Source organism: Cavia porcellus, unplaced genomic scaffold (assembly GCF_034190915.1).
Source record: "Cavia porcellus strain 051 isolate PalLab524CR breed Dunkin Hartley unplaced genomic scaffold, mCavPor4.1 scaffold_7, whole genome shotgun sequence".
Lineage (NCBI taxonomy): Eukaryota > Metazoa > Chordata > Mammalia > Rodentia > Caviidae > Cavia > Cavia porcellus.
In genome coordinates this window covers 36752396-36760907 of record NW_026947490.1, presented here as the reverse complement: position 1 = coordinate 36760907, position 8512 = coordinate 36752396, and the positions used below count along the sequence as shown (strand labels likewise).

The following is an 8512-nucleotide window of genomic DNA, read 5'->3' as shown; positions in this document are numbered from 1 at the left end:
CATATCTGTTCAGCTCCCAAAGGCGGGGGTCGGATTCCTTCCTCTACAATCCCCTGGATGAGGATGCTAAATTGGCGGTGTAGCTCTGATCCCTCAACCTTTTCAAATTTGCTTTGTTTACCCAAGGGAACTGTGACATCACAGGCGGTTGCAGAGAAGCTGTTACCATGAAGCCCGGAAAGCCAGGCTGCGAACTAGCTGCTGGGGGGTGGGGGGGAATTTGAGGGGATGGGTGGGAGAATGTCACTCAAGTCGCTGGAAGCCACTTCAAGCCCCGGAAAGAGCCCTATAACGCGCATGCGCCATTCCGTCCTGCCTGTGAGGCCTTTTCGCCAATCGGAATCCTCCATTCGGTTTGGCCCCGCCTCTATCTCGAGAATTCCGGCGTCTCGCTGTCTCCAAGGCAACCCGTAGCCAGGAGAAGGCTCGGAGACTTCTGGGTATTGTGGTATCAAGAAACCCGCGAGTGGGAGGCGCGTTTGTTAGGAGACTGGAGTGCGGTAAAACGCCTGCGGCCGGGGCGACGCGGTAGGTTGATGAGGCTTATTAAGTGGTTTCTCCGAGTCGTCTGCTGGGAAACTGGGGGCTGCGGGGTGCCCGGAATGAGCGTCCCCAGCCCCACCCCGCCGCAGAGTTGCCTCTTCTGCTCTTGGGCCAGGTGGCAAGGATCGCCAGCCTTGCGGTCGGTCTGAGCGCTTGGCGGTCACCATGGCAACGCGGCTCCCCCTCTCCCTGGTTACGTGGTGACGTCACTGACGTCGCTCACAGCTCGGGGACTAGTCCAACCCAGCGCTGCCCTCTAGGCGGTGGCGGCTCCAAGTGTAGACCTCCGCTCTGTTGCGGGAGGAACCGGTGTCCCCGGGCGCTGCCCCGCCCATCAGGCAGAAAGCCTGGGTTCTGAGCCCACTTCTGCCCTGACACAGGAACCATAACCACTGCAACAGCAGGACTAACCGTAACCACAGCAACAGGACGCGTGATAACCATAGCAACGGTGGGCTGACTAGAGGCCTAGCTCCTATCCAGAGCTGTCCTTGTAACCCCGCAGCCATGAAGCTGGTACCGCTCGCTGGGTGTGACAGAACAACGGAGGAGGGAGCAAGGAAACGGTGTCCTAAGTGGCCCATCATCGGTCTTTGTCAGCCGCCCTGGGTTACATTAGGACGCCCGTCCTGCCCTTTCACCCTTCACAGCCCGGATTCCTCAGCAATGCGCGAAGTCTGCACATTGGCCCAAAGTGTAGGGGTGCATCCTAAGCCAGAGGAACAAGTTGAGGCAATTCGAGGAATGTTTAGATGACTGTCTTTAAAACAAACCAACCCCGGGGCCATCCCTGTGGAATGGGCCACACTTTTCCGGTTCCTTTTTGCAGCTCAGGAGCCCACTGGCTCAGTCCCTGCCTGGTGACCCCCACAGCCTGTTTTACAGAGTGGGGAACGGAGAGGTGAAGGGGTAAAATCAGTGCCAATGAAGAATCCAGTTCTTAGACAAAAAAAAAAAAAAAAAAATTATTTGAGGGGCTGGAGGTTTAGCTCAGCGGCATAAGCGCCTGCCTTGGAAGCAGGCAGTCGTGAGTTCGATCCCCGGTACCGATAAAAAGGAAAAAGACAAAAAAAAAAAAAAAAGAATCCAGTTCTTTTGAAATTTTAAACTTTACTGTGGAAGTAACCTTATACTCACAGAAAAGCTGCAATGATTCCCTTGTAGCCCTAAGCCCCCCACCCCCGCGGTTATTGGTTATCATCCCCCAGGTTTACAGCGCCCCTGTCATACCCGGGCCTGGTGACCTGGCTTGCTGTGGCCCCCAGCCTCCTCTGTCCATCCTGAGAAGTGCTGGGCATCGCCCTTCTGCTGGAATTGAGTGGTGTTTGTTCATGACTAGGCTTGGGTTATGGGTAGGAACCGACTTTTTATTTTGTTTCAATTAAAATTTCAAAATTGATTTTGTTTTGTTATTTTTGCTTTTGAGACGGGGTTTCACTATGCAGTTCAGGCTGGGCTTGAGGTATCTATGAGCCCAGGCTGGTCTCAAACTTGTAACAGTCCTCCTGCCTCAGTCTCCCTTTTTTTTTTTTTTTTTGGTACCAGAGATGGAACTTAGGACCTCATGCTTGCCAGGCAAGTGTGAAAGGGCTTTGGCCCAGACAGGACACTGTAGCCAAGAAAACCTCAACCGGAAGCAGGAAGCCCTATCTCCCCTGCCCCTAGGAAGTTACCTATGACGCCATCTTCCCGCCCCTGGAAATTTACATATGGCACCAAACCTAGGACCAATGGGCTACCTGTACATCCCTAATGCCCGCCTTAGGTTCCACCCCAAACCGAGGCTATTTACATGCCCCCCCTCGCTACCTTGTCCGCGGGAAGAGATCGCAGGATGCCAGTGGTGGGGGTGCCAGTCATCTCTCTCTGTGTTCTCAGAATAAAGGCCGCTTTTTATTTTATACTTCTCATCTTTTGGAAATATTTTTCATCCTTTGGAAATAATCCTAGCATTTTTGCTGTGACTCAATCGGCAGGCGATTGACTCCTGGCACACACCCAGTTGAGTCCCCTAGCGGATAACCAGATAACATCCTGGATTAATCCCGAGCTTTTTCCTCTCCCGAGACGTCCCTGTCACCAGCCGCCTGCACTCAGCATCAGCCAGATTGATTTCAGGTGAGCACTCCCCGGGGAACTTTTGGCACTGGGGAGCCCGTCGACTGTTCTCCCCGTTTACATGGGTCTGTGCATTTTCACGTCCTTAGGACAGCCCAGGGCAGGGTTCTTTCTGGGAAAACCTGTGTCCACAAAATCTTTCACGTTCTTTGGGTTCAGATAGCCCAAAGCAGAGATTTTTGGGACTGCCCACACTGAAAGAATGCCTCACTTCCCTTAAAGCCTTGCGCTTTCACCAGCAAAACTGTTACTGACCCCGCGCGGGCTCCACTTGTAAATCTCTGAGTGACGACTGGAATATATGAGTTTTTGGAACCATAGCTGCTGTGTGGTGCCACAAACAAGTGACAGCTTGTTCTGGACCTCCGGCTTTTTTCTTGCCTGAATCAGTCATGGGGGACGTATTTTCTAACTCCCAAAAGATGCCTTTACAATGCCTAATTTCCAATTTACGTACTCTAAAAATTAAAAGCACCATAAAAGCTAAACAATTAACTTTTTACTGCCAAGAGGTCTGGCCAACTTACCCGCTTATCGGCAAGTGTTGGCCAAAGAAGGAGCATTTGACCCCAGCATTCTCAGGAACTTGTATGATTTTTGTCAAGCTGGCAACAAGTTATTAGAACTCCCTTATATTCAGGCCTTTCTTAGTCTGAGAACATGCCCATCTCTCATTAAGTCTTGTGCTCCCACTCAGATACTTTTAGCTAAGTCTACTGCGCCGCAACTTTTCTGTCATGCCCTCCGGTGTTTTCCCGGCCGCCGCCTGCCTACCACCAAACTCGTTCCCTGTCGTTACCTCCCGCTGGACCGCTCTCCCCTCCCCCTATGCCTGATTCTCTCAGCAGCTCTAATCCCTCTCCATCGCAGATACCTCCTGCTGTGCAATCGTCTCCCTCTCCACCTTCCAGGACCCATAACTCTCCCAGCAGCTCTAATCCCTCTGTGTCGCAGTTATCTCCCACTGTGCAATCCTCTTCCCCTCCGTCTCCTGGGACCCATAACCTCCCAGCAGCTCTGATCCCTCTGTTAGTGCTTCCTCTTAGTCTCTGACTTCTTCTTCTCCTGAGAATTCTTTATCCCCTACAGCATTCTCACCGCCCGCCCACCACACTAGGTCTCGGTCGCTATGTAACTTCCAGCAGGCTGCGTGATTGTTCCAGCTTGCGCCGGGAACAGTCGCCATGTTGCAACCCTCTGCCACGTGGCATGGCGCCACCATGTTTTGGGTCACGTGACAAGGCACTGCCATGTTCCCAGGACCCTCACTGCGAACTGGCGCCCCCTTGTGGCTCCTCTTGTGAACTGCAACAGCCACCTTGTTGCAGTGCACATGAGGCTTCATTGTGCTGCCCACAGCAGTCCTCTCACTGCAAGGCACACAGTGAGACGCTATCTGCCTGTGTTTCCCAGGATGACCAGCAGCAGCTCTGTAGGCCCTCTACAGATGATTGCTCACACACGCCTACTGGACAGATGGCTGCCCAATGGCCCTCTGCTCCGGAATCTTCTCCTCAGGCTCTGCTACTGCTTCGGGAGCAAGCTGGCCCCAAGGAACTTGTTAACATCCATGTGTCCTTTTCCCTTTCTGATCTATCTCAGATTACCCTTGAATTAGGTAGCCTCTCTGTTGACCCACAAAATTATATCAGGCAATTTAAATTTATTACTAATTGTTATGATTTACATTTTAAGGATGTTTATGTGATTCCAAATACCACTCTCAGCTCACAAGAACGGAATCAGCTGTGGCAAGCAGCTGATCACAGACATAAGGTAAACACGCCTGATAATGACTCTGAGCCTATACCTGTACCAGAGCAGGACAAGCATACTAACTATAACAAACTTTTAAAACAGGTCCAGGAGGCTAATAAAAACCCAGCTGTGTTCCTAAATTGGCTTTCTAACGCTCGTGCCCCACGAGCAGTTTCAGCTTTGCGCGCTGCATTGGGCCGCCTCCCAACCCCTCCCCCATGCGCCGTCCCAGCCCCTCCCTCCCCTGTGCGCTGTCATCGCCGCCGCTGCCACCTTACGCGTTTCCAGGGGCAGTCCCAGCCCGCCCCGCCCCTGCACGCTACCTCCCGGCACTTGCCCCACCCCCACGCTGGGTGTGCTCTGCCAGAGTGCCACAAAATAGCAGCTCAGCGGTTCTGCTCAGGCATGCTTTTTTTTACAATTTGGCTCTGCTCAAAAGATGCTATTTTTTTATTACAATTCTCAAACCATTTAATCAAGGTTATTGGCCACCTGATAATTTTACCAGCCTTGTTTATCAATCAAAACCTTCAGCATTCTCCCGTTTAACAACTAAGGTTATAAATTCCTTTTTGCTTGGAACCACTAGCTCTATTTCAAGACAAGGGTTTTCTTCAAAGTTTTATTTTATTTGTCTTGGTTCATACTACTGCAAATAACAACTTTAAAAGTAAATGTGTTCAGAATTTGATAGTATTAGATCAGTTTTGATAGATTTATTCATAAGATTGCTAAACTTTTACTGCAAAATGTTTCCATTAAAGCCTTGTTTGGCAGACTAAAGCTTTTTTTGTTAATTCTACGTGTCACCCTATAAAAAAGCAACGTGCCATCCAGATAAAGCCTGCTCTCTAATCTAAAATGCCAAAATTAAATTCCTGCATACTTACTTAATTCTACTATAGTCCAAATCCCAAACAAAAAGGCAAAACTTGACCTTCAAACCTTAGAGAGATCTTAATATGGTTTTTTTATATTTTTAACACCTGTGACACTTGGAGTTCTGAGGCAGGTAAACCTACACAAGGTGGAGCTGCCTGACCCCCCCATGGACCACGCTCAAATGCAGCAGAAGACATTGGACAACAAAATGCTCCATCCTGGCGTTCTTTGAGACCTTACTTCAGGGTTGCTGGACTGTCCTAGCCACCAAAGCGTGGGTAAGCCATCCTAACTTCTAGCCCTCACAGAAAATGTCGACACTGCCAGATTTGTCACCGACAGAAAATTGCTGCTGAAGACTGAGGGGGTTCAGGGCAACAACAGCCCCCTTTAAGGTGTCTGTCTCAGATTCCAAGTCGCACTAAAGTCTCAGGTAAGACATTCTCTATATTTGTGGACATAGAGGCCATATATACAGAGTTCTTCCTGAGTATTCAGGCTGCTATATTAAGTCCTCAATCTCTATGACAGGGTATTGATGGTCAACCTATGCCATTTACAAACAGGGCCTATTTTGTGCAGGTCCCAGTCCTAAATCTTAAAATGCCTTTTATACAGGCTGACTTAGACACACTGAGTCCTCAACAGCTTCCACCTGTTGTTGCTGGTGGACTCTTCCTCAGTGATATAGACCACCCCCTTCCTTTCTTATTCACCAGTTTCTCAGGTAACCCTAGTCAAGACTCACAGATACATTTTTGTCTTCTCACTTGGTTTATACTTTTTCAGGATACATAAAAGCCTTTCTCATACTTGCTAAAGTTCTGTTACAGCAAATCATTCCAAGGACTACAACCAGGTTACAACGACCCATGCCTAAATCAAACTTGCTGGACTCCCATCCTCGTTTCACATCACTCAGGCTAAGAGGTGCCCTCCCAGCCCTAAATCTGAGTGGTCATCTCATCTTCTGTCACCCACCCATCTCCATTTCATGAAGGCCCCGCAGCCACAGTTAACAGACTAAGTCATGTTTTGTTATCCACTTTGGTTACTAATTCCTTACATTCTATTAATGATCATTTTACAGGAGGGCTCTTTAACAGTATTGCCTACAGATTCCAATGTCATGCATGCCAGAGACAAGCCTTACCAACCTACCTTTTAACTTTTATGCTTTCAGATGGGGGAGTGAGCACCTCTCATAACTACTCCTCCTAACCCCACATTTAATTTTCAGAATTGTGCCTTACCGTGGAACATGTCTAAATCAAAGTCACCTTTTCCTCTACCTCACCTGGGTCCTTAAATATGACAGTGCCATGTCTCCTCATAACATCTTGTCTCTTTGTTTTTCCAGTCTAACATATGTGCATTCACCAGTGAAGCTGTCCTGGCCAAAACACCTGGCACCAGCGTCTACCTGGGCATCAACCATCATCCCGTCGACTCCCTTAGGCTCCAGTACAGTGCCCTCTGCCAGCAGGAAGTAGTTAAAGAGAGAAATCTTCTCCCCTTTTCATAATAATAATCATAAGATGGGATATGAAAGGGTTTGGGCCCAGACAGGACACTGTAGCCAGGAAAACCTCAACTGGAATCAGGAAGCCCTATCTCCCCTGCCCCTAGGAAGTTACCTGTGACACCATCTTCCCGCCCCTGAAAATTTACATATGGCGCCAAACCTAGGACCAATGGGCTACCTGTGTATCCCTAATGCCCGCCTTAGGTTCCACCCCAAACTGAGGCTATTTACATGCCCCCACGCCACGTGTCCGCCAGAGAGATCACCGGACGCCAGCAATGGGGGTGCCAGTCATCTCTCTGTGTTCTCAGAATAAAGGCCGCTTTTTATTTTATACTTCTCATCTTTTGGAAATATTTTTCATCTTTTGGAAATAATCCTAGCAAGTGCTTATGCTGCTGAGCTATATTTCTGGTGCCCAAAATTGATATTTGATTCAATCAATGGATAACGAATATGTGGTTCTGCTTTCAATTGTAAATTTTATGAAATGAAATTACAGGTCAACTGTTTTTTCCTTTCCAGAGCCCCTTGTGTGCTGGGAAAGGGCTACGCTCCAGCCCCAGAGATCAGTGAGTTTATGAAAATTTAGCATTTTAATTGGAAATGTACCATAAATAAAAGCCAGATTTCAAAGAATATATAAAATATGGCGAATGTCATTAATATTATTACATATTGCATTGAGAATATTTTGGATACATTTAGTTTAAAGCACGTTCTTCAAACTGATTTCACCTGTGTCTTTGTACCTTTTGTTTCTTTGTTTTTTTATCTTTTGGGACAGAGTCTCATTATGCAGTTCATTATTGAGCTCACTTTGTAGCTCAGACTGGTCTGGAAATTGTTATAACTTGGTCCCCAGTATAAAATCCAAGGAAGCAAGAGACTGAAATTTGGGAAACTAAGGCTTTATTTTCAGGCCTGGCGATGAGTCTCTGGGAGCCAATTTGGAGACTGTGTGCTAGAGACTAAAGGGAGGACTTTAAAAAGAGGCTGGAGGAAAAGGGGTGGGGGGAGAAACAAAGAAAACTGCAGAGCCATCAAACTTGTTGACCTGAATCTAGAAACTGTATAGCTGTCCACTTAGTTCTGACAACCTCGGGAGCCTTTGGTGCCTTTTGAGTTACTCCCATCCTGCAGATAAGAATTATCTGCAATAGCATTTGGAGAAGAAAGTAGAAAGCTAATGATCTCAGGACAGCTCGTTAACACTAACAGGTGGGAAGGGGTTGAAAGTTACAAGAAGCTGAAACTTAAGCCTTCATAAAGATTTGGAACTTACCCCTTTTGGTGTATTAGGGTTAAGCCACAACATTTTCCTGTAATTTCTCTGAAGCTAAGGCACATTTTATGACAGATCATCACCGGGTTGGGAAGAGGTCACCAGAAACCCAAATTCTTTATGGCCTAGCCTAGATAGGTAAGGGGAGAGGGAGGTAATAAGGCACCATACAGAACAGAAAACGGCAGTTACGTTTTGTTTTTTTTTTTTCTTTCTGGGAAGGGAATCAAGGTCAGGTAAAGGGTTAAACTCATATGCAAATCTCCCTGCACACAAGCAAGTTACTTCAAACAAGTGTAAATTAGTGGGCCATCCTAATTTTCTTTAGCTCTTTAGTGGAGAATAGAGGCACCTAACAGTGATTAACAACCCTTGTTAGCTTGTTTTAGCACAACTTCTGT

At 47.7% G+C, this 8512-nt stretch overlaps 1 long non-coding RNA gene across 1 annotated transcript; it reads left to right on the top strand.

The window, feature by feature from the left end:
* Positions 1 to 372: 372 nt before the first annotated feature.
* On the top strand, positions 373 to 7162 carry LOC134476687 (uncharacterized). The gene is made up of 3 exons (XR_010048497.1): positions 373 to 528; positions 2520 to 2661; positions 6662 to 7162. It is a non-coding gene; the product is annotated as an uncharacterized LOC134476687 (long non-coding RNA).
* The last annotated feature ends 1350 nt before the right edge of the window (positions 7163 to 8512 follow it).